This window comes from Taeniopygia guttata, chromosome 2 (assembly GCF_048771995.1).
Source record: "Taeniopygia guttata chromosome 2, bTaeGut7.mat, whole genome shotgun sequence".
Classification (NCBI taxonomy): Eukaryota; Metazoa; Chordata; class Aves; order Passeriformes; family Estrildidae; genus Taeniopygia; species Taeniopygia guttata.
In genome coordinates this window covers 23,515,928-23,532,368 of record NC_133026.1, presented here as the reverse complement: position 1 = coordinate 23,532,368, position 16,441 = coordinate 23,515,928, and the positions used below count along the sequence as shown (strand labels likewise).

The following is a 16,441-nucleotide window of genomic DNA, read 5'->3' as shown; positions in this document are numbered from 1 at the left end:
AGTGATGGTGTCTGCTAATCTCCTTTCACCTTGTTAGATTCAGCCAGAATGCAGGAAACCTCTACAGCACATCCAAAATACTTTTTTACATTGAGATGGAATAGTGATATTCTGTCATTTAAGAACATTGAATTATTTTAGACTTCCCTCCCCATTTTCTCATGAAAGACCTCTTTCTCTGAGAAATGCTGAATTAATTATCAAGGAAAAACTACAGCTAGATACTATGAAGGAGAGAGGAAAGCACAAGCAGTCTTATGAGTCTTTTCTCTTACTCTGGCAATGTTCAAAGTATCACATATGCAGACCTTGCTTCTTTTTACTCTTCTCTACTTCACTGCAACAACAAATAAAAGGAAACTTCCTCTCAAAATTACCTGTCTTCTACCAATTTTTTTTGTTCTCATGTTCTCCTGTAGTCTATAAAGCTTGTCATTCTCTTTACTGCTCTTCACTTCATGTTTCCTGGGGAAGAACAAGGAGACACCTCTCAGAAAACCCTTGCATAGCTGAAGCATATCTGAAAAATTTCACCAGTTTTCCCAATATGAAGAAAATTTCTCTATTCAGAAACAGATTTATTTCCACTATTGAGTAGAGAAAGTATTCAATTCCCATGGGTAGATTTAAGCATTCAACACTATTTGAAAAGAAAATATTTTACTTTTTATACTTTGAACCAGAACACTGCAGCCTAAAAAAAGGGAATCATTATAAAAAGATTGAGATCGTAACTGGCACTTATGCTGGACTGTCACAGAACCAGGTCACCTGAGGAACTAGATTCAAACCTGTTCAATCTCAGATTGCTAATGGTCATATGGTAATGCTTCTCTCAAGCCTTCGGCTTGGTATCCAGTACCCAAGATTCTCTGATGCCTTGTCCATGCATTGACCTTTGTGTATTGCCTAGATTTTGATAGGATGTTTCTGTTGTTTGGGGTTCTTAACGGAAAACTGCTGCCTTACCTTTTTTTACAGACGGTTACTGTGCCAGCAAGCAAGCATTCTGAAAAGTAGCATTCTCTAGACTTACATTCCCTCTGTTTCTAATACTGCTTGCTCACACCACCAGCTACTATCAAAATACATAATGTGGAGTACACATAGTTTGAGTTCATCATTGCCTCTGTTCCTTCCACATCTGTTTCATAGAGTTCCCAGAGTAATAAGAAAAGAACGACTGACAGTGCTGAAGCACAGCTACCTCACCCATGGATCTGGTATTTCTGGTTAGGTAAGGTGACTTTTAGGACCTCTGTGTCCCTAATTTCCTGCTACATTAGACAGGGAGGTCCTGCAGAACAGAAATATCCAGGTCACCCTCCTGACGCGGGAGGTGTCAGTGACACTGCCCAGGAGGTTCTCAGCCAGCGCTATTTCCGAATGCCACTCACAAAGTCACAGAGGACATCTGCACATGGGCTTTCCCTGCAGTGGTGGTGCTGCTGGGACGGGCACATGCATTCCCTTCCTGCTGCCTTCACAGCTAGGCATGCCTCCTCACGAAAGGGAAGACTTCAAAGTCTACCAAAGCTTGCTGCAAAGCAATGACAGCAGATATCCAGCCCAAGATGGTGCATGGCCACTTGAGACTATGGAATCCAGCCTGCTGATGTAGATGACTGAGTTTACTGCTGTCTGTTAAGTCACCACCTATCTTTTTCAGCTAGACAAGCCCATTCATCCTCCTCTACCACGATTCATGAAGCAGTTCTTACACAGCCTGACCTATGCCTAGGAAAATTCAAACATCAATCCAGCATTTACTAGGTACTAGCAAACTTATATTTGGCTGTCTGAAAATGAGACAGAAATCCACTGGTCCAAGAATACATTTCTTTCTTGAAAGAAAAATCCCACTGCCAGTTGCAGAGATTTGCAGGAGCAAAGACAAGCAGTGGCAGACGAGACGAAAGCTGGGAGAACCAGCTGTATTAGTCTCAGCAGCTTGCAGAGCTGTGATGCTCAGGAATCCCTTGGTGACTGCCTTATGAAAAACCCGCTCCAGTGCCAATGTAACATGCAGGCACTTATTTAAGAATAGCTCTTTCTGCTTGTAAAGTAAAAGGCACCACAAGAGAACATTCCCTACCCCCCCACTCTCTGCCAGAAAAAAGCCACATAAACTCCATTTATTTTTCCTCTATACTTCTTAATTTCTTGGGTTGTTCTCCTCCCCTAGGGCCCACTTCCCTGCTCAGACCAATGTGACACTTCTATCAGACTCCCCTGAAAGTTTCAGAATTTATAAAGTAATTTTTATAGTTACTATGAAGCATGCACTTAGCAAGCTGGAAATTTGCCTCCAGTATCTTTTTGTGACACAAATGTTGCTTGAGAAACTTACATTGTAGTTTCTCAAGTGGTTTTAATTGACACCAGAGCTGATACTGCCCTTTTTGTTTCTGATTCACCCCCTCTCTTCATCCATATTTTCACAATTTCCCTTGTTGGTTTATTTTGGTGACTGTACAGAGAAGCAAAATAGATCTAATTCAGATTAATTCCCTCTTCTTGGTTTTCTTCCTGGATGCTGATGGTCCAAACAGCCAGAGCATGGCAGCAGTGATGGGGAGGCAGGATTATTTGTACCAGTGCATACTGTATGGAGTGGAAATACTTTCAAAACAGTGTTTATTCATACTGAAGTGCAGACAGAGGCAGAAATATCACCAGTGTGCAAACTGTGCAAAGCCCACAGTTGGTTGCTAGAGGCAAGGCAGTACTGTTGCATTAGCTAAAGTCAAAACAGTTTTCATGAAATTTCTTTTGTAGTCCAGCATTATTTTATCAGCTATTACTCTGACAGTGGCCATACACTCAGAAAGGGATAGTGGATGGAGCATGAACTAGAAGATGCTGCTGTGTGGAGTGGGAAACTGCAGAGCAGGCATCACAGTACCAAAGGCAGCACTGGCTGCTGCAAACTGCACCTAAGCCTGCAATAACCCATGTTGGGCAGTGTACAAAATAGTATATAATATCAGGATGCAAACTCATAATAACTGGTATAGCAACTTCACCTCAGCCCTTTACAAAAATGTCAGCAAAACAGGTACCTCATCTGAATCCAGTTTTAATTTCACTAAGCAAAACCCCACATGAACATTAATAACAGCAGCTGATGCTATTCAGATGTCTGACATTAGGCAAGCAAGACCTGAGTAGAAAGACAACTAAAATCCCTCTCAAACGGGCAGTGAAAGGACAAAGGTGAGCTTGCATTTACTAAAGGGAAAAATTCAAGCTCTCCTACCCTGACAGTCAAAAAGCAAGTATTGGTGAAAAAGGTTTAGTGTAGCTGCAGGGGCTCAGCAGGACTCCAGTGAGAACAAAGTCTACTAAACTGGCACAAAGCTTTTTGAACAAATACAGTCTTGAAGGGCAGAGAGATGAGAAATATATCTAATTTAGTCCCTCTCCACATGCACTTTGGGAAAGAGAGATGTTTAAGAACAATATTTTCCTTCCCCCCTCTATAACGCTAATTCTGTTGCGCCATATTTCATAATATATTTAAAACTTGCCAGGGAACAATCAGTGGAGCTGATATTTCAATTGCTGCTAGATATGAAAAAACAACACTTTATCAGTAGGGTTGAGATATTCATTAGAGGATTTAAGTTTTAAGGTCTTCTCAAAATTTCAACAGGCACAAATAGCTTTAAAAATCTACTCTGGTATCATCACTCTGTGTACTCATACAGCATCCTGCACAGCAAGAAGGATGTTCCAATTGCACTAAACTACTCTCTAGAAAATACAGAAGGCAAAAAAAGCAATAGACAAGAAATAAAAGAATTGGAAGACTATTTATTAGAAAGTAAAGTAAGTATAATTTCTGAAGCAGTCATCTAACAGCTCAAAAACCAGCCATGACTAGGAATATACAGTAATCAAAATACACCTCTATAAAGAGAGGAAATAAATAAGAGACTCCCTTTTCAAAGGTTTGAGTGGTTTGCATGAAAACTTATTGTGTTGCAACAGAGAGTCATGAGGCTGGAATGTTCCAGGAAACAGGGATGATGGAACCACCTACTCTAAAAGGCACATACTTCACCTATGCAAAAGCTTGCTCACTTTTTCAGGATGTAATCAAGTGTCTGAGTGACATGTAAATCTTATTTCCTAATCAATTAGAATGGCAAACTGTATTTTAAAAAGCCCAAAACTGCATTTTGCAGCCTCATATCTCATTGAATCAATTTTGAAAACAGAATACTGCTCTCATATCTTCAAATCTGCGTGGATAGATTTTAAAGCCACTTTCATTTCATAGAATGTAGCAAATTTAAATAAAAAGGATTTGTTATCCCTCAGCTGTAGGGAACTGGGGCCACAACACACAATTATTGCATCAGAACATTTCTTGTGTGCCCTCAGCTGTTTGGATACAGCAGTGGAGTGGGCAATTTAGAAAGAGAACAGGAATCCTCAAACGGAGTTACAGTAAGCAGGCTAAGGCAGTACTGGGGAAAATAAAGTATACAATAACTAAAACAAGGCATGATTAAGGTGGACTGTCTGGCTTTTAGGAATGTGAAAGGATTTAGTTTCACAGTAAGCCATGGTTAGACTGTTTTAAGAATATTTTTCTATTCAAAGTTCATAGTGAGGTTTTATGTTTCAAAAAATTGTTTTTGAACACCTCCATTTTGCACTAACCCAGTGTGCTTTGATCCGAGTGTCACCATTCCTTTGAAGAAGCTAAAACATGCTGAAGATTCACGGAAAATACTGTTTGGTTTTCCTAGAAATTATATTATTCATACAGAAGTTATTCCCAAAAAAAAACATGAATTTGGAGTGTAGGATTTCTTCCCTTGTGCTCATGAGTAGATTCTAAAATTGAGAACCTTTGTATATTTCCAAAATAATAGAGGACACAATTATCAGTAACTCTTCATGGCTACCCTAATACCACAACCTAACAAAACTGAAATTAATTCAGTATACTTTTCAGGCTTGTGACTAATTAAAGAGAAATTTGACTCATTATCTTCATCATCTATTTATATAGTAGAAAATTATACACATAGCTATAAGAAGGGGAGAGGGATAAAAAAGTTAACTGATCATCTTCGTAAGGACTTATTTCAAAACTCTAGTTCTCCATATTGATTTCTTACTCATATATACATGAAGCAAAATACATGCGGCAAAAAATCAACAGGATTTCTGAATTAACTTAAAAGGTATAACTATGAAATAAAGACCAAATCAAGAGGCAACTTACATGACATTTATAGTAAAATTATGTTACTGTTTTATTAAGGTTTGCACACTTTACATTGCAAATACATTCAGAGTAACAAAGACTAAACCCTCCAAATTATCCCTTTTTAATTAAAGATTACAAGGAAGTATTCTATACTAGAATATGCTGCCTAACTGCTATTCCAGGCAAGTGAATTTAACTTCCTATTTAAGTAAGTAATAATAAACTTTCTTTATTAAGTAAGTAAGTAAGGCAGCTTGCTTATTGAGAAAGTCTGAATTAATGAATTTTGGGGGGAAAAAAACCCAAACAAACCAACTACATAAAAAAATACCCAATTTCAACAAACAAATAAAAACCAGAATAATCCAGTATTCCAATTACAATTATTAATTTATTTCATTACCTGAAAGAATGTAACAGTAATTGGTCTACTTCTACTAACAGTAAGCCATATAACAGAAAAAAACACTTAACGTACAACATTCTGGAAAAAAAATCTCATTAAGGATTAGTCTGTTTCATGACAGACACATGAAAATTCAAAGCATTAAACCGATCACTTAAAATCTTTGACTACACAGAAGTCAGGTTAAAAATCAGGGTTTGAGCCATATAGTACAGTTTATTTAAGACAACAATACTCTTCTACAGAACTCCACAGCTCTCTGGGCCAAACACATCAGCTGGGTCAGAAGTGGCTGTATGCAGAGGAGGGAGAACACAGCTGTGCAACCATATCATGAGATATGGAGCAAGCACTTATTTATATTATAAGGAACCTCTGGAGGTCAACAGCTTCTATCCTTTACTCAAGGCAATCTTCAGAGCTTTAAAGGCTCCTCAATGCCATTCTCACCGAAGTTCAGAGTATCTCCAAGTCTGGAGATCCCACAGCCTCTTCAGACTATTTATCCCAACATCTGACCACCTCAATAATGATAATTTTTCCTAATGTCTAATTGAAACATCCCTTGCTATAACTTTTTCTGTTGTCTCTAGCCCTTTCACCCAGCTCCTCCAAAAAGAGTCTGGTTCTGTCTTTTCTGTACCCTCCTATTAACTGAAAACAAGATCCACCACCCTAGTCTCCTTTGAACAGAAGACACCCAGCTCTTTCAGCTTCTCTTTTTACATTATGTGCTTCTGTACCCTAATTATCCTGGCAGTCTTCCTTTAGGCCTGCTTCAGAATGTCAGCCCCTCTCCTACACCAAGAAGCACAAAACTAGACATTGTTTTTCATGTGTCACACAAATGTCAAGCTGACAGAAATACTCACTTCTCTCAGCGGCTGGCTTCATTCTTGCTCAGAGGTACCTTTCTGACTCACATTCAACCCAGAGTCCACCAGCAAAGTGACGTCATTTGCTGGGATGCTGCTCTCTAGCCATCAGTTCCCAGCCTGTATGACTGTGTAGAGTTATTCTGTTCCTATGTTCATATTCTGCTGAACACCAACCACGAAGTTCTTGTTAGCCCATTTCTCCAGCCTGTCAAGGTCTCTCAGAGGAGCAGCCCTGCCCTCCAGCCCACACAGCCTCAGTGTCATCAACAAGCTTGCTGACAGTGCACTCCATCTCATCCAGGTAGTTAATTAATATTATAAATGCAAAGCTGCACTATTTAATTTTACTGAATACTAATTATCATGTCCTGAAAAGGATAAAGGACTTCCATGTAGTTTAATTTTAACTAATTAACAGGTTGGTAAATGGGATGTTACAAGATGTTACAAAGAACTTGTACTTCAACATACAAGTAAGTCACCAAATAAAACCTCTTCAGTATTTTTTTTTAATGGGCAGTTTGCACTTGGTGACTCACTGAAATAGCTCCAACACATCCTTCTAAATATGGAGAACTAAATATACAAAGTATCTGTGTCAGTGACTCTCAAGAAGTCTGGGAAAAGGGCCTAAATTAACAGCCTTTGTATATTTATACTGCAATAAGATACAGAGCTATTAGCAATGTCTCAGTACTGCAGGCTGTGTACTACCATATACAAACTTTCAGAGAATATAAGTAACAGGAATTCTTTCAGAAAGAACAAATGCTTTGTCTTAGAATATTTAACTCACAATGCTTCATAGACCTAGATTATTTGCTAGTACAATTTTGCAGTAGATCTATTTCTACAGAATAAATGTGCCAGATCACTGCTGAAGAATTGTGTTTCACTATCATGAAGTCTGCTATACGGCTAGGTCTCAAGATATCTTTAAAATATCAAAATCCACAATGTATCAATATATAGGTAATTCCATCAGTCTGTGAAGTTCTTAGAATTTTAAAATGTATAACCTGCATTATTAGTACAGCTGGAACTTTGGTCTTTATTGTTTAGTAGGTACACATTTCTGCAGTTTCTTCACAACATTGATGAAATTCACCATTTTTCATTCAAGAGATTAACAAGAAGTTTCTGGGCCCTACTCTGCCAGAACATTTCTACATGTCTATCTGTAGTCTTTCAACATAGTAGAGATAACCAGAGATAAATACATTTTCTTGTCCCTCAGCTGCTTAGAGATCTAGAACACAACAGAGCCACCTGGATTAAAAAATAAGAAATGCTAAAAAAATTACAACTCTGCAAGTAATTTACAGAGGCAAGAAATAAGAATTTTTTTTTCTTAATGAGAAAACAAATACTTATTGCAACAGCATTTACAGGTTGCTACTGTCCAAAATTAGTCCTGATGTGTGCATCCAGCCTTGCACATCTTACTCAGTAACTAATAGAAATACGAAGAAAAACTCACAACTGCATATCACAACAGTACAGTGACAGTCATACCCTTAGTAGAGAGAAGAGTTCATTAATAAACTACAACTGTCCTACAATTCCTAGTCTTAAGTCCACAATAAATTTTAATAGTCCCAGTATTTGATATATTTTATTTACAAAAACATTGACAAGTATGTATCATGACATTTTCTCATAGTTTTTCAGGTATTTCTCCAAAGCCTGGTTAATAATAGGAAATATTTCAATTATCATCAGTGGTTCATCTGAGCATCCTGAAAAAATATACTACTGTTTTTTTAATAAAGTCAGTTTTGAGTTTCTGCACAACAATTTTGTACCATTTTGTACCACAACATTTGTACCAAATATACCATTTATAAATTTGTCATCAAAAATTCCTCTTAGAAATACATTTGAAATAAAAGGGCAGGGGAGTATTGCTTATCCCAACTAACATCTATGGAACTGCCCTGAAGCAGAAATCTTAAGTGGACTCAAACTAATAAATATGTCAAATAGAATTTTCTCCTCTAAGTTATTTCATTTGTAGTAATTTACAACCAGGGTCAAAATCAGGACACAAACAGAACACAATGTTCCTACCATCTCTTAAAGTACCTGCTATAAGAACAAGCAGGGCTTGTTTAAAAAGCAGAATTATAAACTAGAAAAATCTAATTATTTTCTGTGCTGAATTCCAAGAAAACTGATCATCAGGTACTTGATCTACTTGCAGCAGAGAATCAGTTTCCAACTTATGTCCATTTAATCACAATTGATCAGAGACTATATAAACCAGACAAGAAATATGCCATTAGAACATATATGATTAGCATTATACATGTGAAGTGTATTTTCCCCAAAAAAGCTTTGAAACCTCCAGAACTACATCTTCCCTTAAGGAAGGTGGGGATGGGAGGGGGGAAGTGAGAGATTACTAACACCCCTACAGGACATTTTACAAAAGTCATTATTTTAATTAAGACAACTACCACAAAATTAAACTGCATAAAACTTTTCACAATTAGACACAAAAATTTTTACCACTTTCCCGCTAAGTTATATCACAAGCTACCCCTAGTTGAAATAAGGTCAACCAAAGCCCCAGGTTCTTTTCTGGCCAGCAGCTTTCCAACCACTCATCCCACGCCTGTAGTGCTCCATAGAGCACTACCCAGGGGCAGGATCCAGCACTCAGACTTGTTGAACCTCGTACCACTGGCCAGCCCATGGATCCAGCCGGTCCAGATCCTACTGCAGAGCCTTCCTAGCCTCCAGCAGATCAACACTCCCACACAGCTTGGTGTTGCCTGCAAAATGACTGAGGGTGCACTGGATCCCCTCTTCTAGATCATCAGTGAAGACATTCAACAGGACAGACCGCAATAGTGAGCCTTGGGGAACACTAGTGACCAGCCATCAACTGGATGTAACTCCATTCACCATCACTCTGTGAGTCTGGACATCCAGACAACTTCTGCAGCCTTTTGCTTATCCACTAAGCAGGTCACTCTGTCCCAGAAGATAAGCTTGGTCTAACAGGACCTGGTTTTCACAAATCCATGCTGGCTCAGCCTGATCCCCTGCCTGTCCTGTATTTGCCATGTGATGGCTCTCAAGATGATCTGCTCCATGACATTCCCTGGCCCTGAGGTCAGACTAACAGGCCAGTAGTTCCTCAGATTCTCCTTCCAAACCTTCTTGTACATGAGTGTCACAGTTGCTAATCTCTAGTCACCTGGGACCTCTACCATTAACCAGGATTGCTGATAAATGATGGAAAGTGGTTCAGAGAGCACTTCTGCTAGTGCCATCAATACCCTTGTGTGGATCCCACCCAGCCTCATAGACTTGCAAGTGTGCCAGTGGCATAAAAGATCTCTGACCCTTTCCCTTTGGACTACAGGGCTTTCATTCTGCTCCTTATCTCTTTATTCCAGCTCAGGGTGCTGAGTACCCACAGAATAGCTGGTCATGCTATTAAAAACTGAGGAAAGGAAGGCATTAAGTACCTCAGCCACTTTCCTTATCCTTTGTCACTTTGTTTGCCAATAAAGGATGAGGATTCTCTTAGGCCTTCCTTTTGTTACTGGTATACTAATAGAAACACTTTTTATCAACTTTTACAGCAGTAGCCAGATTAAGTTCTAATTGGCTCTCCTAATTTTCTCCCTGGATAACCTCACGATATCCTTGTAGTCCCCCTGAGTTGCTGGCCCCTTCTTCCAGAGGACATAGACTCTCCTATTTCTCCTGATCTCAAACCAGAACACTCTGTTCAGTCAGGCTGGTCTTCTTCCCCAGTAGCTCTTCTTTAGGCAAATGGGGACAGCCCACTTCTGCACTTCTAGGATTTCTTCAAAAAAGTCTATCCTCCCTGGACTTCTCTCCCTTTTAGGAATACCTCACAGAAGTTTTTCAATGAGTCTCCTCAACATGCTGGCCTGCCCTCCAAGGTAACAGCTCCGCTGACTCCCTCCTTACTTCTACAAGAATTGGAAACTCTAATTTCACAATCACTGTGCCCAAGACAGCCTCCAATCATCACATCACCCACAAGTGCTTCTCTGTTGGCGAACGGTAGGCAGGGCACCTTCCCTAGCTGGCTTACTCGCCAACTGTGTCAGAACGTTCTCTTCCAGACACTCTGGGAACTGTTTCCTCTGGACTATTTCCTCTCCACTGCATTGTATTTCCAGGAGACATCTGGGGAGTTGAAATTCCTCAGGAGAACAAGGGCTAGTGATAGTAAAATTTCTCACAGCTGCTCAGAGAATATTTTGTCTGCCTCTGCAAGCTGGCTAGATGTAAGAGACTCCCAACCAGGATATCTGCACTGTTGACCTTATCCCTGATTCTCACCTATAAACAACCCTATTGGCACCATAATTAAGCTCTAGACAACCCCAGCACTCCCTAAAACACAGGGCTATTCCACTGCTTCTCCTTCCTTGCCTATCCCTTTTGAAGAGTTTACAGCCATCCACTGCAGCCCTCCAGTTGTGAGTCATCACACAATGACCAGTTTCCATAATGACAATTATACCGTAATTTTCCTGCTGCACAATGGCTTCCAGCTCCTCCTGTTTGTTGCCTGTGCTGCGTGCACTGCAGCAGAAGCACTTCAGTCAGGCTATTTATACCTCCACCTTTTTTGGGGAAGAAGTCCTAATTCCTGTATGACCTATCTGAGATGCTTCTGTGGTTTCTAACACATGGATAGCCATTGGTGTTTGCTGCCACATGGATCTTTATCCCCTGTTTCACTGAAATGGAAGATCAAAGGACATCACTAGCACACCATCCCTCAAACATGGGTGTGCTGCCCCCAGGCTTATCTCTAGTAAGCCTGGTTTTATCAGTTTCACCCTTCAAGTCTAGTTTAAGCTTTTCTAATGAGCCTGTCTAACTCCTGTGCAAAGATATTTTTCTCCATTTGGGATAGGTGTACACTGTCTGTTGCCAGAAGGCCTGGTGGCATCATCATCATTCCCTGCAACTGGAAGGATAGAGATGCATACTACTTGTGCTCCTGATTCCTTAACCAAGGCCCTGAAGTTTCTCTTCATTGCCCTCACACTTCTTGTTACAACTTCACCGCTCACTACCTGAAAAAAGAAAAAAAAAAAAATCAATAATGTGAGTGCCATACCAGGATAGGAAACTTTCTCCCCACATCTTTAACCCAGGCCTCAGGAAAGCAAGAGACTTCCTTGAGAAATGGGTCCTTCTTTTTGAGCCTTCTGTTCCCTTCAGAAGGGAGTCTCCTGTGACAATGAGCCATCCTTTATGCTTTGTGGGAGCAGATTTGATGCGGGGTACAGATCAACTTAACCTTGGCAGCACCAAGGCAGATGAACCATCATCCTTGTTACTGTTTAATTTCATGTGCAGAGGCTCCTAAGTAAGGGCATTTGGGAAGGTAAAGCACTCACAGAAGAGCCACACCTCTAGTGCATTGGGCAGGAACTTGTCACCATTGCCCCTTATCCCTTAAAGTCACTGCACTCAGCTGGGCAGAGAGAACATAGGGAGTCTTCCATATCACGTCTACTGCAAGTTCTTCAGGTGTGTCAAAATGTTAATCACAAGCCACTGGGAAACTCCTTTAAGTAGGGAAAATCCCCAAGAAATTTAATAATGTTTTTTCCAACGTAGAAGCCCGCACATAAAAACTATTTTTAAACAGAATTAGTAATATAGTGCTTCAGTTGTCACTATGTAATACATAAACTACACTGAGCTATTGTCAAAGAATAATGTTACTATACTAAAGGTTGTGTGCAAACATTGATTTCTAGGCATAAGTTTATGCATAAGTATATACCTTGCTTTTAGAGGAGTCCCTTTGTCCACTTGTCTTCCTTGTCAGAACAGAATCAAACAAGAAAAGTTACAAGAGTAACTTTCTTTGCAACACTGTAACATAGCTCCTCCCATATTTTAGCTGCAATTATCTTCCAACAGGAAGAGTTCAGAATTTACCTGGTTTAAAATATAAATCTAAGGAAATCATTAAATGAAAAATCTCTCTTGAGCAACTTCAACAAAATCCCTTAAAGAAAATTCAAGAATATTAGTAGTACTACAAATAAGCTTTAGCTGAAAAGAAGTGTTTGCTTCATGTAAAAAGTTAAAAACTCTTGTTCCTTGTCCTGTCAAAACAGGTCCCAGTAAAAAGTCTTTCTTATGGGCTCCCCTTATACACCTAAAGGTTGCAACAACATCTCCTTGGAGCCTTCTCCAAGGTGAGCAGCTCTCTCAGCCTTTCTTCACAGGAGAGTGTGGTGGCCTGTATAAGGCCTCACAAGCTAAATCCTAGTCGGACATAGCTCTGGGAAAGCTAACAGCTCCTCATGAAAACAAAAGTCTGCAACAGCAAAAAACAACTTGTTTCCCTGTGAAAGAATTCTACAGATTAGGACTATTTTCCTGCATCTGTTTCAACAATCCCAACCATCTCAGCTTTAAGAGTGAAAACAGTATCTCACAAACAACCCTTTCTTGCACATAAACACCTTGTCCAAGACTAACCAATTACTAAGAGATTACAGCTTGTTGCCAACCAATAAAAGATAGAAACAGAAGGGTTTGTAAAACTCTATATAAAGGGACATATAAAATAGAGTTCTAACTTTTTATACTTCTTAAAAGATTGTGTCTTGTCTCTCTGAAACAAGATCAACAGCAACAGGAGAGCTGCTCCATGTTTGTGTCCCTCCCCAAGACCCGCTCCAACAGGTTCATGTCTTTGCTGTTTGAGGGGCCCCAGAGCTGGATGCAGCATCCCAGGTAGGGTATCTCTCATCAGATCAGAGCAGAGGGGAAAAATCCCATCCCTCATCCTGCTAGCCATGCTGCTTTTGATGCAGCCCAGGATACAACTGGCTTTCTGGGCTGCAAGTGCAGACTGCCAGCTTATTTCCTGTTTTTCATCCAAAAGTACTCTCAAGTTCTCCTTGGCAGGGCTGCTCTCAACCCCTTCACTCCCCAGCCTGTATCAATACCAGGAGTTGCCCTGACCCAGGTGGAGACCTTGCACTTGGCCTTCCACTGTTGCAAACAAAGACTAATGTGTCCGTTTCCAATAATTCTGGAACACATTTAGCGGTTATGAAGAAAACAGCAGTTGTTAAACATTAGGGAGACATCTCTGGATTGACCTTTCAATGTAAAATGTAATATAATCTTGCATGAAATAATCTTTCCCCATAAAATTTACACATAAGTGTGATGTCTGTAATGCTCCATGGAAAACTACTTGGTATTTTGGGATGAGGAAGCAAAAGCAGTAAAAGTCTTGCCTGATGATAATGATGTTGAAAACAGAATTTTCATGTAATTTTGAAAATTTCAGAATTTCCACAGGGCTGCTCTTCAAGTAAAACAGATCTGTCTTTGCTATGTGTCACTACCAATTATGCAAACACAGAAATATGATTAGAAACGTAACTGGTTCAGCACACGTATCAGTAACCTCCAGCTTCTCAATTTTCCTTCTTACTGGCATGAGTCACCTTAGCAAAGCTGACAAAACTTCAACAGTGACAACTGCCGACAGCAACCTCTAGTTATCAGATTCCAAGGAGAAGTTAATGAACTACTCAGGTAACGGTAACTACATGACATCTGAACAGCAAAAATAAATCCAACAAACAAAACCCATCAAAAACAAATTAATACCCCCCCCACAACACAAAAAAAAAACCTCCAAAAAATCCCTCCAACACACAAAACAAAAAAAGATCTTAACCACAAATAAACAAAAATCAAAATAATCACAAAACTTGCAAGCCAAACTAGTTAATGATTAATAAGTAAAGCCCTACTACTGAAACAAAAAGAAACATAGCAATAAGAAATCACAGCAGAGCTATCACAGACCAGGAGCGATAAACTGTTCAGGAGAGAATAAATCAACCATAGCGTTAACAAGGTTTTATACAATGAACAAAAACATAACGACATTTTCTAAAGTAATTTTTATAGTTGTTCCATAGAATAAAAGCTAACAGCTTTAGCAGGCATTCCTTTTCATATTTAAATGCTTAGTTTTCTTTAATTTTTTGAGTGTGTAGGCCGGATAGGAACACATAAGAGATACATGTAAACTCACATGCAATATGTAACTATGTCGAGGAAACTCCATGTTTTGTGCAATAAGCCTAATCATGTACTTGCATACATACATACCTAGTCCTATCTAGATGTGTATGGCACAAGTGAAAATAAAAATGGACTGCATAAAAATTACTTGCCTAACTTTTGGGTTTTGGCTATTGATATTATTATTATAGTGCCACTGTTGTAATTCTTCTTTCAAAATTAATCTTCATTCATAATACTCTGCTGATGCATATATACATGAATACCGAGCACCACCAACATTTGTTTAGCTTTTTAGCAGACTTATAGCAAAACTGTAATTCAGAAATAGTAGACTGTATTATTAAAATATGTTATTCTTTTGATTACGGACTGAAGTAAAATTTATTGAAGAAGGAATTGTCAGACTACAAGATCATAGAAAAGCCTGAAATAAAGTTTTCAGAAACCTCTTCTGTGATTTGTAAATACAACCATTTACTCTTTCCACATCCGCAAAAAAAAAAAAAAAAAGAAAAAAAAAAAGTTGCTACAAATTCTACCAATGTGCTTCTGTGTAGACATCTTAATGAAACAAGTCACATGTTCCAAGTAGTTGAAAAACACTGTTGCTTTCCTTATGACTAAAGCCTGTTTTCCCCGCCAAGGAAGAAGAGGAATTTTCCTCTGTACACAAAAGAGATTAAAGAGAAATTAATCCACCACACTTCACATTGAAAATCAAAAAGATGAAATTAAGGATAAAACAGCCATACATGTAAGGAAGACACAGTCTCTTCTCATTGCTAACCTCTACAGCCAAAATCCTCTCAAAAGCCGTCTGTCTCTTTAGCGAATGTACTTAAATTACAGCACATTATTGATGTTATGTCTACAACTAAAGCTCAATTTCTGGAACTGGTAAGCACAGAAATGCACTCAAAGAAGGTGCAATCAAGGACGTTTAGTCATAATGGAGGGATCCATGCAAACAATTTAAACTGTAATATTAGTTCCTTACTCTGCCGAGAATGTTTTCGTGACTCTGTATATCCTCTGCATACTATATGAACTGTAAAAAAGAGGTAGACTGACTAGTCACGAATTATCAAGATTAATTTTTTAAAGTTGCCCAATTTCCAGTATGTGCTTAGACATGCCTGGGAGAGGGATACTGCTACTTACATAAAACTACTACTGTATCAAGACTAAATTTTTTCCACTGGGTAAAAAAAACACCCCAAAAATAGAAAATAAACAAAAAAAAAACCCCAAAAACCCCACACCACACCCCCGAGATCGCGAGCGTTCAAATTCATTCAAGGGCTGCTCTGACGGCGTTCCCGAAACGGGAAGCCAGGTCACTCTGTCACAGCTCGCCCCGCAGCACACGCTCCCATCCTGACCACTCACTTTTTCGCTTCTGCCTTCCAGGCAGGACTTGCCGGCTACGAACAAGGCAGGCATGAGCCCAGCGGCGGGACCCGGCTGAAGCCAGGCCATCGGGCAGCTCCGAACTTTAGGACGGTCCCGGCCGCCCCGGGGCAGCTGCCACGGCTCCCTCTCATCCAGTTCCCAGGGGAGCCCCCCGCCCTCCGCCGGCCGAGAGCCCGGCCCAGAGGCGACCCCTCTCCCCCGTTATCCCCGGCCCGCGGCTCCCGCCATGCCCTTTCCCTACAGCCCCCTGCGCACTACCCTCGGTAACCTGCCGCTCGTTCACCTCCGCATTCCGGCTGCTCCCCGCTCCTCCTCTCCGCTCCGCTCGCCTGCCGGCGGCACCGAGGCGCCCCCGGAGCCGCCTCCCGGCCCGGCCCCCCCGCGATGCGCGGCGCTGCCGACGCCCCGATGTGCGGAGCCTCCAGGCTGCACCCGCGACCG

At 40.2% G+C, this 16,441-nt stretch overlaps 1 protein-coding gene across 8 annotated transcripts in view; it reads right to left on the bottom strand.

The window, feature by feature from the left end:
* Positions 1-16,441, bottom strand: part of ANKIB1 (ankyrin repeat and IBR domain containing 1) — an 88,378-nt gene that overhangs the window by 71,302 nt on the left and 635 nt on the right. For 2 of the 8 annotated variants that reach the window (XM_002196165.7, XM_012571530.5), the window contains exon 1: positions 16,284-16,439. The exons of 3 other annotated variants lie outside the window; for them this stretch is intronic. The gene's annotated coding sequence lies outside the window, so the exon portion shown is untranslated. Of the gene's footprint in view, positions 1-377; positions 466-15,976; positions 16,207-16,258; positions 16,440-16,441 lie in introns of those variants that run through there. 3 more of the 8 variants (XM_030266955.4, XM_072925525.1, XM_072925526.1) reach the window with 3 other exon arrangements.